Here is a 16,235-nt window from a genome sequence, read left to right as displayed (position 1 = left end):
TCAACCAAGCTGGGCTAAACATCCAACTTAGCCCTCAGAAAAATACTGAGCTCAGTTCTGGACACCATACTTTAAGATAGTTTAGGGGTGCCTGGGTGGCTCAGTCGGTCCAACTTTGGCTCAGGTCATGATATCACCGTTCGTGGGTTTAAGCCCCATGTTGGGCTCTGTGCTGACAGCTCAGAGCCTGGAGCCTGCTTCAGATTCTGTGTCTCCCCCTCTCTCTCTGCCCCTCCCCCACTACACTCTGTCTCTGTCTCTTTCTCAAAAATAAACATTAAAAATATTTTTTAAAAAATGGATTCAATAAGCTTGCATATGTTTAGGGAAAAAAAGGGTAGTTTGGTGGCGGGTGTCTGGAAATCATGTCACATGGGTGAAAGTTGAAGGATTTGAGGGTGTTTCATCTGGAGGAGAGAATGCTGATGGGCCAAGTCTTGCTCAGTTTATAACTCTGGCACTTAGCATGGTGCCTGGCAAAGTAGGTGCTAAGGAAATGCTTGTGGTTGAATGAATGACCACTGCAAGCAAAATGGAGTACTATTGTTTTCATCAGCCCTGAAGACAGAATTAGGGCAATGGGGGAAAGGTAAAGGCAGGCAGACAGAAGCTCTAAGAGGAAAAATCTTCTGTCAGTTGGAGCTATCTAGCTATAGCGTGGACTGCCTCATGTTAGGTAGTGAGTTCTCCATTCCCTGGAAAATGACAGTTGGGTGGCAGGTGACAGCTAAAGCCCCCTTTGAACCCAAGCTTCTGTGAATCTATAAAATACTGTATGAGCTGACATGAATCATGTCAGCTGCAGAAAATCTTACTGGTGGATAAAAGGACAGCTCAGTCAAGCCTTGTTGGCTTCATCCTGTTGAATGATTAGGGGCAAATCAGGGCACTTTAGCTACTGATACTTTCTGTTGAAGAAAGATGGCGGACAGCTGAATACTTGCTCCCTGTTCACTCTTGCCAGCCTAGACATAGTTCCTAAATACTCCACTGTCAATGTAGAAAAGTCATTAAATATTATAACCATTTTCTAATGATTATAATACTACTAGTCATAGCAACCATCAGGCCCCCATTATATCTCAGGCACTTAGTTTGGTGCTTTGCATAAATTACATTCTCTCCTTTAGTTCACACAAACCTCTGTTTCCAAGATGAGGAAGTCGATCTCCTGGGAGATGCAGTGGGTCTTTGGCATAGCCAGGATTCTAGCCCAGGCCTGCCTGATGCTCAGCTCTGGGGTCCTTTAACCCCCCCCCCCCCCCCCCCCCGCTTGTCTTCTGACACATCCCACAGCCTATGGAAATGTAACTTTTGCTCTTCAGATTTTTTTCACATTGACATTTATCGTCCTCCCTGTTCTCCAGTTTCTCACTTAAAAAAAATAAAAACACAAAAAACTGCCTTGAATTCACACCCAGATTAGGGTCTTCGTGTCATGTGGGTTGTCTGCATTTTCTTCATCTCCTGCATCTCTAATCCAGCCCGCTGTGAGTCCCCCTCCCCCAGCCAGCCTCAGGGTCTTGTGGAGCCTGCTCTGTAGACAGCTTCTAAGAGTCACCTGGTAAAATATGGATGTGGCTCTGCAAGGTGTCTCACCCTGGCTTGTGCTGGATCTCCACTTCTATTTGTGAGCCCTGTGGTCTGGGGCAGGGGGCCAGATTCGAACAGATTTTTAAAATTACGTGTACGTGCCTTGACTGTTCACTAGGAAGCCAATCAAGAGAGCTAATGTCAGTACTTTGTGTGAGGATCTAGGAACAGTGTGTGAAGAATGACAACTGTTACAGACCATAAATGCAGTGATCAGTGAGAACGGCGTTTGTCCAAAGGTCAGCCCATTTCTTCCCTGCAGTTGTCTCAGCCCAGAGGGCACTCTGGATGCAGTGTGGGATGTGAGGAAGAGATTGCTGGCTGGGCTGACCTCAGCTGGGAGTTGAGCTGGTGGGTGTAGGGAGGCTTCTGAGTGCTGGAGACGTTGACTCCACAACCTGCCATTCTAGCTTGAGCCTGGAGGGGCAGAATTGGTCTTGGTTTGAGGGGGTGGCTGTGTGCCAGAGGCAGAAACAGAACTGTGGGGGTGGTGCACAGGGGAAGGGCTCTAGGCCAACTTGCTCATCTGACGAGTGCCTCCCATCTTGTCACTGATAATGGCGAGGGTGCCACGGTCAGGATGTAAGGCCAGGGGCCCAGTCTGTCTCTTTCAACATGGAGTAGCAATGTGAAGGCAAACCCGTTGTTGTGCAATGGTGCATAAGTGCGTGTGCCCACCAGTGTGGGACCGTGTAGGCGGCAGTGGACAGCATCCATGTGGAGGGACATAGGTGCTAGGAGGCCAGATGTAGGTCTGTTGCCATGTGATCCACAGCGTGTGGTGGTGTATCCTTCCGGATGTGGAGTGTCTCTGGTGTGACTGTATCATGGGGTATAAAGCCAGGAGGGTTGTTGTTACAGCGGGATGTGTAATGGCATTGTGTGAAGGTTTGGGTGTAAGACATCGTTGCCATGTATAGCTGTGCAGGTTGTGCAGTGTACAACCACAGAAGGCACTATTCACATAGACTGTGCCAGATGCGAAGGCTCTGGGGACATGCCACCATTTCTGTGTAATGACGTATGTCTAGGTGTCACTGTCAACAAGAGATGATACAGGTGACAGGATGTTACCGTCAACGTGAAATGGTGCCATCATTGGTGGGAAGAGTGTAAATGTAAGTGTGTCACAATGGACTGGCACATGTGTCACTGTCGTTGTTGGGGCCGAACGGGTGTGTCTGTGCAGCCAGGAGTGTGTTATCCCACTGCGCAGGCATACAGGCGAAATGCGTCACTGAATATGACTGATCCCTCCTTTTCCATTTTCCCCCACCGGAGAGACCCTTGGTAGCCCAACCTGCTAGCTCTTGCCCCATGCAGGAAGCTGCATAAACCTTTGGATTCTCCATTATCCACTTTTGTTTCTCAGAAAGAGGGTTCCAGGCTCCCCATCTGAACCATGACTCATTGGTGTTGCACATAGTGTGTGTGTGGGAATCCCTGAGGAGCCCCTCTCTATCCCAGAGCCCTGCCCCCAAGTCAGAGCTCCTCCCCAGCCCAGCGTCCTCCTGCCAGCTCTTTGGAGGTCCTCTGCCACCCTTCATCCCATCCCCACCCGGATCCAGGCACTCATTAGCATGTCAAAGCAGTCCTTTTTCAGCCCACGCATTGTACCCTGGGATATCCCCACACAGTTAGCTCCCTCCCATCTTGAGCTTTCCTGAAACCTTACATTTTCATGTCTGCCACACCAGTCTGCGGTTCCCCCACCATCCGGCACAGGGAGGATATTGTGGTGGTAAATCCTTCCTCCCTTGCCTGGTTCTTTTTCCAGCTCTCTACTGGGACTTCTGCCTCCCCTCATCCAATCTGAGCCCTTCCAACTCTCGAGGATGTGGTTGGACCAATCTTTCCATCAGAAATTCTTCCCAATGACCCTAGATGCTTGAATCACCCCAGAGCCAGACAATGCATCCCACCAAGCCTCATTTGAGTCTTAGTGCTAGACTTGCTCAGTCATAATAGGTGAAGCATCAAAATTCGTTCTGTGTCCTCAGGAGGTTCCCCTTCCAGAATGTCACTCCATCCTTGTGACACTTGGTCCCTTTCCCCCTCCCCCCATGTGAAGCCCTGCTCAGAAAGACAGTTTTTTACACCTTAGAATCCTCTCCTTAGGCACATGGAAACAGAATAACAGAGCTCCAGAACACTAAACTCATAAGCCAAAGGCCTTTTTAGGATAACGTTTAGAATCACAGAATCTAGAATGATAGGCTCTCTAACCACTGTATGGCCCACTCTTGCTCAGAGCCACTGGGGTGGAGGGCTTGCTAAAAAAAAATGGCAGACTTTTGGGCATCTTCCCGTGTGGACTGAACCAAAATCTCTGAGATGGGATCCCAGGAGTTTGCAACAGTATCAAGCCCCCCAGGTGGTTTTGATATACCCACTAGTTGGAAAACCCTTGCCTTGGGCCACTAGAATCTGAGAATCATATGATTCCGGGCCGTAGTCTTATAGAAAAAAAAAAATACTGAATCATGAAATCATAGAATATTTTAGGATTCACAGAAGCTTAGATTCAACTAATTACACACATTCACTCACAACTTTAGGATCTTAAATTCCATGAATCTTAACGCCTAGAATTATAGAGTTTGAAGTGACCCTGGAGTGCGATTTTGTTCCTGTTCTAGGAGGAAATTTTCTTTTTCAGCCTCATCGCTCCTTTTGGAATGGAAGGCTTTTTCCCCTGTCCCTTGCAGGGCTGCCTCCACGGTGTCGCCTACATTTGTGAAGATAAATGTTCTTTCCATCTTGGTGCAAAGGCAGCTGGCAGAACCCCTGCATTTATGGAGCAAGTGAGTTGGAAATGACTTCTGCTTTTCATTTAGGACCAGCACACCCTGGCCCACAAAATAGATCTTGCTCTTTGATAAAATGAATCTGAGGGGACATTATTGCTGTTTCATATTTGAGGAACATGGACAACAGAGGTTACTAAGCTCATGGAGCTTCTGGTCAAGGAAATGAAACAGAAAGAGCGCCGAGGGATAGCCGAATGCTATTTTGGAGATTGATGGGCGTGTGTGTGTGTGTGTTTGGAGGGGAGTGGAGTGAAGGGAAGGGGTTGAAACATACATGAAAAATCAGCAACGAAAGGGTAACTTCTTTCTGGTCATTTAACCCAGTGTTCTCAATTTACAAGTGGGGAAACAGAGGCCCAGAAAAGGGAAGGGACTTTTTTAATGCCACACAGCTGGTTAAAGAAATTCCTAACTCCTGGGTAAGTACTCCTTCTGAGTTACAACTCAGCATACAGCTCCACGCTTCTTAAAACATGTCCAGCGTGCCAAGCATTGTTTTAGGGATGTTACAGATGTCAGCACTTCCAGGTGCACGACAACCCTACGTAGCAGCTATTTTTTTCACTCATTCATTCATCAAAACATGCCAGGCACTCTCCTAGACAGACAAAGATGTATAGGATGTTTCAGAGTTTCTCTTTCCCCTCTTGAATCCACAACGACAGATGCAAATATTCCACAGAAGGATAGCACATAGACAAAGATCCCTTCAGATTGGAGCCTCCGATTCGAAGCACTCAGAAGCAAGCGGGGGAGAGATGGCCGCAAACAGTTGATGATAATACAACATGCTAAGTGCTGTCCTAGTGAAGAGGCAGCTCTGGGGAGCAGAATGAAATACACACAGCTTGCAAGCCAGATGGGACTGGAAGCCCGAAGCGGGGAAAGGACAGGGTGGCTGTCCCCGGGGTGGCCAAGTCATCTTGGGCTCTGGCCGCATAGGGACGTGGGTTCAAGCTCAGCAGCTTTCTGTACCCAGCACCACCCTCGAAACCAGACAGTGTGACTTTTCTCTCAGACTCAGTTTCCTCCTCAGTGAAGTGGGGGGATGATCCCGACCTCCCAGGGCGATTGTGAGGCTCAGATAAAGGCACCGTTTAGGAAACAGCAGCACAGTAGTCTCAGCAAACATTAATTCTCTTTCCCTCCAACACCTGAGTAAGGTAGGCATTTCCTCTGGCGTTTTGGGCAATGCGACCATTAGACAAAACCTTTTAGTGATCTTGGTCAGAAAACTCTGCCTCATGATTTCCTCGAGTTTGTTTAAGTTGCAATGAGAACGAAAAGAATTGGAAGTTTAGAGGAAAATAGGAGAGAGATTTCTTCTACCTGTTCGCCCCTTCTTTGGGCTTCCTCCCTTCCTCTGTGGCACACAAGGGATTGGGATATTGTGTTCCCAAACGGGAACCGCTTGAAGGAAGCCCAGAGGGGGCTTGGACTTCAGGCCCAAGAACGGGAGGAATTTTCCACCCACAAATCTAAAAATGGCTGCTCTGTGCCACTCAACCTCCAGTTGTTTCTTTCTGGCAGGAAAACAAAATAAAACCAAACCACCTTTTATTTGGCAAACAAGATGTTGGGGAGGTCTTGGGAAGATGAAGCTGGGGGAAGAGAAGGGCTGAAGAGGAAGAAGTTTTCATTCACTGAGCCTCTCGCTGTAGGAGGTGATTCACAGTCTTCATTTGATTTAATCTCCACACCATGCCTCCATTACTTTAAATGTCATTACCTCTACTTCATATTCATATAGGGATATTCAGACTCAGAGAGGTTAAGCACCGTGTTCAGGGTGACACAGCCAAGAAGTAGTAGCATCAGCATTTGAGCTTAGTGTAGCTCTGCAGCTGGCCATATTTCCGAAGGGAGATTAAATGGATTTCTGGAAGCTGAGCCTGGGCCTGCAGTTTTGGGGCAACTGGTCCCAGAGTTTGGATGACCCTGCTAGGACGCCTATATGGGGATCTTGCCATAGGCTGGTCCTTAATGAGCCTGAGTGTTCCAGGTCTGAAGGCAATCAAAAGGGATGGGGGCTGTAGCTCAGGACCCCTGAATTATGCCCTAAGGATTTATATAAGAAATCTCCTTCTGTGGTAGCCCTCCGCTCACTTCTGCTCAGTTTGCTGCAGCCTAGCTCTTAAGATCAGCTATCTAACCATTGCTCCTGCCTCTGCTCCTGCCTTGAGATTGACTTTCTAATTGGCTTCCAGAACTGTAGGAGAATCATAGCTTTCCAAAACATGGGTCGGACTGTGGCATTCCCCTCCTTAAAACACATGGTGGTCACAGCTTATTTTGCCACTTAGCACCCACTCCTCCCTTATGTGGCATCAGCTTTGGAAGAGCCAACGTGTGTATTTCATTTGAACCTGTGGGTGGATCACATGACCTGGGCTGAGCCAATCAGCACATATGGTTCCCCTGGTCCCCCAGATCAGTTCAGCAATAAGCACAGGACCAAAATCAGATCAGTCAGGGCTAGAGAGACTCAATTTTGGGACCTGGCTTGAGCTAAGGGAAATGGACTCTCCTCTGAGCTCCACTGTGATGTGAACTGAGGTTCTCAGGAACCACCACATGGAGCCTTAGAATGGGGATCAACTTAGAGCCAGCAGAGTCAAGAAAAGGAGAGCAGGGAAATCTTAGCCTGGTGACATTGTTTATACCTTGGATCAAGCTGTGCCTGCAGCTCTCCTGGGTCTTGTCATTTTTGTGAGCCAATAACTAACCCTTCCCTTTTGTTCTTGTTAAAGCTATTTTGAGTTGTGTTTTTCTTTATGTGCAACCAAAAGGATCTTAAACTGATACACAAATCCTTTGATGTGTTCACGTTGCCTTCAGGAGAGAGTTCAAGCCTTTAAATTGGATTTTAAGGCTCTCGGTGATCAGACCCTGACCTCTCTCTCCAGACACCTTCTATGTTGATCCCTGGACGTGCCATCACCTGGTGTTTCTGAGCCTTTGCCCATGCTGTTTGCCCCCTGAGGAATGGCCTCGTCTGCTCTGTTCTCTTGGTAAGCCTCTGCTTTGACCATCAAGGCTCAGCTAAGGCATAAAGAAATCCCTCCTGGGAAACAGGACTGAAGCAGAAGTTTCCTCTTTGCTCCCACGTGGACCTTTACACTGTAGCAGCAATGAAACTAAACTTGACACTTAAGGTTGGATTCCTTGTCTGAGTTTCTCCCTAGATTTTGAACTCTTTGAGGATGGAGACTCATTGAGGATGAGGGAGTCATCCATTCAGCAAATATGGACTGAACATCTACTACATGTCAGAGGCTCCTCTAGGTGCTGGGGATAAACAGTGAACAAATGTACCAATTTCCCTCTTGTCTGGCAGGGGAAGCAGACGCCGATCGAGTAAACACAGGGGGTCTGGGTCATTTCAGAAAGCAGTAGGGCTGTGACATAATAAGACAAGGGGATGCCTGCTTCATGGTTTCTGGGCTTGGAGACTAAAGGAGGGCCAGGCTCCAAGCAGGGCCTCAGGAAGTGACCATTTAATGAATGAATAAGGAACATCCCCTCAGCCTTTCTTTATGACTCTACCAGTAACTCAGGACTCTACCAGAACCTCTTTGATAGTCATTTATTTCCCATTTTCAGCCTACACCCCCTCTTGGGGTGTAGTTATATAAATGACATTTTTTTATGTGTACAACACACCTTTCCTGATGGGAGTTGAACAAAGGCCCCATTCTCTTTGACTTCATGGTGCGGCTCCATCCCTGTCTTGGTCTGGCATCAGGAAGCCGTGCGCTCCTCTCCCTGACTTTGATCAAGGCTCCCACTAGCCTTCATCTTTCCAGTCCTCACTCATCTGTCTCCTCCACAGGCCTATTGCCAGCCCTTTGATCAGCTCTGTGACTCTTCTGGGCTTTATCTGGCACCATTAAGACGATGAGACTTCATCCTGTTTTGTGTCACTCCCATGCTCAAAAGCTTTCGATGACTCACTATTGCCTACAGCATCAAGTCCAGACCCACAAGGGCTTCCCTTGATCTGACTTCCGCCTCCTTTGCAGCCTGTTTACCATGACTGCTCTCCTACAGAGCACTCATTTGCTGTGGAGTACTCAACACCTCCGGTGTTCATTTATTCCTCTATTAATTTACATGTCCTTGGATGTCTTCTCCCAGGATCATAAGCTGTTTGAGGGCAAGGATCATATCTTGCTCATCCCTGAGTCTCCAGCACCAAACCCAAGGCCTTCTCCACTGTGAATGCTCAACAAATCTTTCCAGAGGTGAAAATCTGTGCGCGACATTGCCCCACCTGCTTAGGATTGAAGTGGCTTGTCCTGCCGCATCAGTCTTGAGGTCCCCATCTCAGGGCCAGACTTAGTCCCCTTATTGGGGTATAGACCACAATAATAATTCTGGCATTCTTGTTTAAATCTTATACTTGTTCTCGCCCCCCCCCCCCTTTTTTTTTCATTCTTAGTCCACACACCTAATCCCATGATTTCCTTCCATGCTTTGGCCTCATCACTGTGGCATTTTGTCATTGGGATATTTTTGGTGTTATTAGCTGTGTTGATATACATTTTTGTCCTGTTTGGTATCTCTTTGGAGTCCCTGTCCTCCCGTACTCTTAGGCTTTATGGTCTGAGTGGAGTTAACTCCATGCCCCACTTCCATGGGTGAGCAATAGACCTATAGCAGCCAATTAGAACATTATTAGTTGTGGCCACAGTGATTGGCTCAGGGAAGGCAAGTGACACAAGCTAAGCCAATGAGAGCCAGCTCTGGGATTTTAGCTAGAACCAATGGGAAAGATGCTTTCTATTTCTATAGGATTTGCAGAGCTGGCAGAATGTGGGCCTGAGCAGCTGGGCTGTTTTGCCGTCACCCAGGGAGAGCCTGCCAGAGGGTGATGCCAACACAGAGAAGAGCAGAGCCAAGGGGAGGATAGGAGACAAATTTCTGATGACAGTGTCTGAGTGCCCAGTTCCTGATGTGCCTTTAAGCATCATCTTCTCCTGTACTTTTCCATTTTGTGATCAATAAATGTTGCCTTTCTACTTAAGTTTTTTTGAATGAGGTTTCTGTCTCTGCCACCTAAGAGAAACCTGCTGGAAACTGTAACTTTGAAGCTGTGTGTCCCTTCCTTCACAAAACTTCTAATCAAGCAGGACCTGACTCTGGAAGGACCCTTCGTTTAATAGTCTCAATGTTCCAAGAAGGAACCCATCATCCTGGTCCCAGTTCTTGATCTCTAAGCCACCTCCTCACCTGTATAGCATGATTCCACGGTCGTGTTGATTTGAGGGAGAGAAGGGGCTCACACTGTGGGTCCATACTCAAAGCTTTGCCAAAGCTCAAATTTCATATCCACGGATCCCAGTTCATATATCCACATCCCCTCAAAAATGCACATATTTTTGCCAACAGCTCTGCAATTTCACCCTTGAGTGGCATCAGCATTCTTGGGCGGGTGCCATCCATTCCTGGCAATTTGTCTGCATCTTGTTTGTCAACTGGAGTTGGAACATTTGCCCGCCAGAGCAGTGCCTTTGGCGCCCCTACTTCCAAAAGACAATTTGGGATCAGGAATTGCCCTGAGGTCCTCCTCAGTCACAGCTGAGGCTGAGGCTCTCAGATGTTCTAGATATCTTTTTTTTCATCTCTGAGCTCTCTCCCAGAGCTGCGATCATCAAGCATCTCAACGGTCCTTTATCTGACCTGCTTTCCATTTGATGGACTTGAAAAATCTCTGATTCTTGGCCCTACAGTCCATCTCAAGGTGACTTTGGGGTGTCTTTGGATTGCATCATTTCAAAGCCTCACTGCCCCAGATAGGCTTCCTGATTCTAAGTCATCAGTTTTTAAAGATTTTCCAAAAGATTCCTTTTTCTTTGTAACAGCCTCTCCTTAGCTTGTTGCTTTGTTTTGTTTTCTTTCTCACTGTTACCGTCAGACTCTGCTGGCCTGTGGTTGGAGGAGGGAGGAGGTCCTACGCTATCTTGGGACGCCACCATCTCAGCATGTAGGTTCTAGGGTCACTGTGGTGGGAAGAGAGAGTTGGAGTGTCACATAGCTCCCCACAGCCCCGGCTGGGAGATGATCTTACAGGTTAGCTTCTGTTTGCTTCTCCGGCTCTGCTCCCCCCACCATATCTGTGCCCAGGAGGCTGGTCTATATGGACCAATCAACAGGTTCCCTTTGTCCTCTGGCTTCTGGTTGGGTTCTATCAATGGGAGGCCCCAGCAGGGTTTGGAGGCAGGAGGACAACAAGATCAGAGTGTCCCTTGGCTGAAGGCCACTGCTCCTGGCAGTGGTCCTTCCTACACATGTCCCCTCTGCAGGCTTGGCAACCATTCCCTCCTCGTCCTTTAGGCTTAGAGGTGGTAATGGCTCTGCACTAATGCTGGCCCTGGAGAACTGTGCTAGCCTTTGTGAAATCTGCCAGTTCTGCCTGCCCCTTAATGAAGCTCTCCTCAAATGGTCCACATGGAATGTTCCGTGTTTCCTGCCAGGATTCTCACTGATATTGACACTTGTGTTCACCATTCATTGGCCAGATCTAGTGCCTTGGGCCAGCTGATTGCAAGGGGCTAGGAAGCACGGAGCCGCTTGTCCTCAGGGAGAGGGTTACGACAGGTGTGGATGTGCTCTGGCCTCCACCACAGGCCAACAGCTCCCAGTTCTTGGCATGGAACACTCTGGGATCCCAGTAAGTTCCTTCCAAATAAGTCCCCACACCTCTTATGGCATACTGCTCTTTGAAGCTCCTCTCCCAGGGCACAGCAGAATGCAAGGAGCTTTAGGTTCCTGTCCTGACTTTGCTGGGTCCTCACTGTGTGACTTCAGGCAAGCCAATCTCCCTCTCTGAGCTAAGTTTCCTCACTTGCAAAAAAAAAGGGTATTGCCACTTATGTTCCAGGTGCACTGTGGGGCTTAGATAGGGCATGCACAGGCCCTGGCACACCAGAGGCTTGCAGAAAATGGCAGCTAGAATTAACCATCACATCCATGCCTTGGAAAGATCAGCATCTACGCACTCTTTTAACACTGTTCCCTGAACACCTGCTCTGGGCTAGGCATGTCTTGGTGCGGAATACAGAGTGAACAAGACAGAGGAGGTTTCTGCCTTGTGCAGTGTTTCTGGCAGGAGGGGACAGGCAATTGACAAATAAATAGAAAGATAATTCAGGGAGTGGTGAGTGCTCTGGAGAAATAAAACAGGGTGACGTGAGAGAGAAAGATGGGGTAGGGTGCCTGGGAAAGCCTCCTGGAGATGACATTAGACCTTGACCTGAAAGAGTGGAAGAGGCCTGTGTGAAGGTCTGGGGCAGAAGGTTTGGCCCAAAAGGCACTCCCCCAAGCTGGGCGAGAACTTGGTCCATTCCTGGGACAGAGTGAAGCCCAGGATGGGGTGGTGGCGGCGTGGGAGGTGAAGGGCAGAGCGGTAGTGGTAGTACCGGAAGTCAGAGAGGTGGGCTGTCCAGGTCCTGCGGGTCCTTGTCAGCCAGGGGGAGGGGCCCTGATGTTATAGAAGTGGAATAAGGGCCATCCAGCAGGAGGTTTTAAGGAGCAGGTGCAACACACAGCGAGTCTCTGGGTGAATTCTCCCCATCTCCAGTCCCCAGTTCTCCGACCTCATTTGCCCAGACAGTCTCTTTAACAAATTGCCATTTCTGGAGAATTGCGAGCTTCTGTTGAGGATCCGAGCAGGTTCCGCCCTCAATTCAAGGGAAACCGCGGCCCACAGTCCCAGGGTTCAGGCCCGGATCCACCTGCGGGATCCACCCCCTTGCACCCTGAGAACCTGTAGCGCTCCCGGTGCCCTGCGGGGGGCCCTGCGCATGCGCTCTCTGCTTTCTTGGGCTCCCTCTCCCGGGGAGGCTGTTGTTGTCATCTCGGTTCTGTAGATGAGGAAACTGAGGACCCAGCATCTCCCACTCCCTGCTCACCTCAGGACGTGTCTCCCTCCTCCCGCAACAGCCCACACGGCACCCTGTAAATAACTGCATGTTCCCAACACCTCTCCTCCTTCTCCTTGGAAACCTGCTTTCTCTTTGGACTTGGGCTGCCGGGCTGTGCGATTCCCGGCTTGGCTCAGTGCGGAGCGTGGCGGCAACTCGCATCTGCAGGCCTGGGCGGGCAGGCGCCTTCGTTCACTAGCTGGGTGACCTTCGGTAGGTCACTTCACCTCTCTGAGCCTCAGTTTCCTCACTGGGAGTGCGGGGGATCGTAGCTAAGGTCTGTGATGAGATTAGATGAGGACTTGTACACAGGTGTCCGGCTGAGTGTGGAACACGCTCCCGTGCTTAATGAAACTGGTTCCTCTTTTCTTCCCTTCTCTCGTTCTCCTTTCCCTCTTTTCCTTACCTAATCAGTTCTGCGTCCTAGATGTTTTGGAGGGAGATCGGGGTCCACACACGCGGATGCCGGTAGGACCAGACACGTGACAGAGAGGGGACACTGCTGGGCTCCTTGTTAACGAAGGGCATGGGAAGAAGCCAGCTTCCCAAGCAGACCTGCACAGAGCCGGTAACCTGGGGGAGGCCCGTCACAGGGAGGATGTGGGCCTGGGTTGTCTAGGGGCCTCTGATGCTTTCTAAGGGGTCCCTTCAACTCAGGGCCGGATGCAGGCTCCCCTAGATTGCAGGAGCCACTTACTTAGATTTCCTGCCAAACCAAAGTTTCATATTTATGTTTCATTTCACCTAGAGGAAGGGAGAAGTCTAATGCGGTCTTTCACTGGCTTTTGGTAGATCTTCTGGAAGAAGTGGGAAGGGGCTTTACTAATGGGGAGGGGCGAATCAACGTGACCCCTGACATCCAGAGCCTGTGGAATGACGGTAAGAGCAGGAGCTAACTTTGCTGAGCTACTTTGTGCTATCCGCCCTGTATGCACTACCTTGCTTAAGTTGCACAACAACCTTATGAAGTGAGTAAATTAGTATTATGCCCATTTCACAGAGGAGGAAAGAGGCAGAGAGAGGCCATGAATCTTGTCAAGGCCAGACAGCTAGAAGGTGCCATGGAAGATTTGCATCCAGGCTGTGTGGCCCTCGCCTGTTCTTCTGGGATCAGGAGGTCTAAATGGGAGATGGGACTCACTCTGCAGCCGAGTGGAGGGTGAGGAGACACTAAGTGATTATTGAGCACTCTCTGTGGGTCACTGCCTGCTGCCGTGTGGTCACCCTGTGGTCTCTGTGTAGTTGCTATGGTGGACGAAGTTTGTCTTAGTTTGTCCTGTAGCCTTTCTTCTGTACAGCTCCTTAATATTCCTTTGGAGATTCACCCTCCCCTTATTCTCTGGCCATGTGGTTTGGATAGAGTCCTCCAATTCTCCTTGTTCAAGCTCTACAGACTGGTGCATAACCCAGGCCTAGGATTAAGCTTTGGACATGTGACTTGAGATGGTCCAGTAAGACTCAGTCCTGGAAATTATTCTGGAAATGTTAGGAAAATTCTTCTTCTGTTCGAGTTACTGAACTAAGAAAGTGTGAGCCTAGAGCTGGAAGGTCACAGTGTGGAAGGAGCCTGCATAAGGGAGAAGCCAAGCCAGAGAGAAACAGAACTGATAGACAGAGAGAGACTGAGCCCTGAGGATATTGTATGACTCCTGGATCAAGCTCTTCCTGAAATCCAGAATCTGCCATTGAATTTTTTAATTACATGAAGTAATAGAACCCTTTTTTGCCCTTGAAGCATTTTGCTTGCTTTTCCTATCACCTGCATCTATAATAGGATTGGCTGGCATCGTGCTAACTACTCCATGTATGTTATTACATTTAATCCAACGAGGTAGTTGATATGGTGCCCACTATGCAGATGAGGGAACTGAGGTTCAGAGAGACTTCTGCTGGTTAAGGTGTCACAGCCAGTACATGGCACAGCTGGGATTAGACCCCAGGCATTTTGACTCTAGACTGCACCTTGATCACCCTGCTGTATGGCAGGAAGGCTGGTTCCCCCCGCCCCCCAAATACCTCTTGAAATGTCCCCTCTCCAAGTCACATCCAACTGCTCTCCCTGCTTCTACTCTCATCCCCTTTAATCCCTGCTTCCTTGGAAGTCTTCTCTGGCTACATCTTCAGACTAAACTCTGTTTCCTGGTAGACATTTTTATGGCCCAAGGTACTTTTCTTCTTAGCTCGACTGAACTTCAATAATGATTTGTTCCAGGTTTATTTCTTCCACTGGGTGGGAGTCCCACAGGGGCAAAGATGACGTCTGTTTGCCCATTGTTGCAGCACTGAAGCCTGGCACAGTGCCTGGCCCGTGGTGGGCACCTGGTAAATGTTTGCCGAACAAATGGATTGTGCAGTTTTTCACTCCCACTGGGGCCCTGGATCATTGTACACCTGTTTGACTGCAGTGTTATATCATTCTGACACTGCAAAATTCGCTTGTGCTCTGCTGTATTGTAGGGTACCTGTGATCCCGGACGCGCCTTATCCTGGCTCTCCCTGCAAGACAGTGAGTTCTTTGAAGACTGGGGCAGCGTCTCTGACCATCATCCACTGAGAGTAGTAATAATACTAACAATGATACAAGGAATAATACTAATGAGGAGCACTTACTATCTGCCAGGCACAGCCCTGAGGCTTTACACGCATCGCCTTATTGAATCCTTACCCCAACTGCATGCGAATGTACTGTTATGACCCCATTATACTTAAGGGCAAACTGAGGCTCAGGAGGTTATGTGGCTCTTTTGCTTCTGCCGTTTGAGTTAGGGGTCTGCCTGGTGCAATCAAAAGAGAACTTGTTTTTACCGGTGACTTTAATGGGAGCCTGCCAGGCCGGGCTGGAAGGCAGTGAGGATAGCATAAAGGCTGAAGGAGAGCTAAAAGGTTGACTCAGCAGCTGAAGGCCTGGCTGTGCCCTGCTGAAAGGAGGAGAGTCTTTGTTGCAAAGGTCAAAGGGGGGCGGATAAGCATCCAGGAGAGAGGGGAACCCTCAGGGCGAGGGAGCCGAGGCTGAGGGAGAGTTCAGGGGTGTTGGAGAAAGGGCCCTGGCTGGGGAGTCTGGGCTCCTACTCTGGCCTCAGCACCTCCTGGCTGTGTGGCCAGGCTCTGGCCTTAGCACCCCACGGCAAGGCATTGGCACCTCTCTGAGCCCACTTTGCAGTGCTGACGCCAGCCTTGACTTAACACCTGGAAATTGCCTAGCCAGTGCCTGGCAAAGAGTCACGGGCGCTGTGTATGTGGCATAGGCTACATGCCTAGGCGGCTGCGGCCCGTCATCTGCCTGAACTTGGGTCATCCTCGCAACAACCCCTGGGAGAGGGCCCCTTGAGGATCCCATTCTGCAGCGGAGACAGGGCAGAACAGGGCAGCCGTTTGCTCAGGGTCGCTCAGCACGTACAAGACAGCTGGATCTGAGTTCTGGCTGTGTGGTTCCGGATCTTCCGCCTTACCATTCTGGCCTTCTCAGGGTTGGAACCTGGTTATCAGTGAGAGACAGTTGCTCACTTTGTACTCTCGCCTCCTTTGGCCAGTGTCTGTACTCCTGGTTTTACCTTTGAGGGACCGCTCCCCTTTCTCCCCCGAGCAGGTCTCGGGGGGCAGTAGACAGACATTTGTCTGCAAACCTGTGGTGGTCCGTGCTGGCACCGGGGCACGGCCCGTTCGGCAGGAGATGGGGGAAGAGGTGCCAGCGCCAGGTTTCTCAGGGGTCCCCTCAGCGGACCGTGGTGATGTCGTGCGGGGGGCTGGCGAGGGGCCCAGAGGTAAGGCACCGGCGCCTCGCTCACCGAAGTCACACCTCCGCAGCCTTGCCAGTCTCCACACCACCTCTGCTATTTACTTAACATTGCCCTCTAATTTCACGCGCTTGCAAAAATAAAACCCTTCACTGCGTTGACTTAAAAAGGAA

At 49.6% G+C, this 16,235-nt stretch overlaps 2 protein-coding genes across 2 annotated transcripts in view; one reads left to right on the top strand and one right to left on the bottom strand.

The window, feature by feature from the left end:
- The window catches only part of CPLX2 (complexin 2), an 84,698-nt gene that overhangs the window by 14,710 nt on the left and 53,753 nt on the right, over positions 1-16,235 (bottom strand). The gene's annotated exons all lie outside the window — the stretch shown is intronic.
- THOC3 (THO complex subunit 3) overlaps positions 1-16,235 on the top strand; it is a 122,505-nt gene that overhangs the window by 103,082 nt on the left and 3,188 nt on the right. The window lies entirely within an intron of this gene.

This window comes from Puma concolor, chromosome A1 (assembly GCF_028749965.1).
Source record: "Puma concolor isolate L17-30 chromosome A1, mPumCon1.1.hap2, whole genome shotgun sequence".
Lineage (NCBI taxonomy): Eukaryota > Metazoa > Chordata > Mammalia > Carnivora > Felidae > Puma > Puma concolor.
Note: the sequence above shows the minus strand (reverse complement) of the source record. Positions and strands in the feature narration are given on the sequence as shown.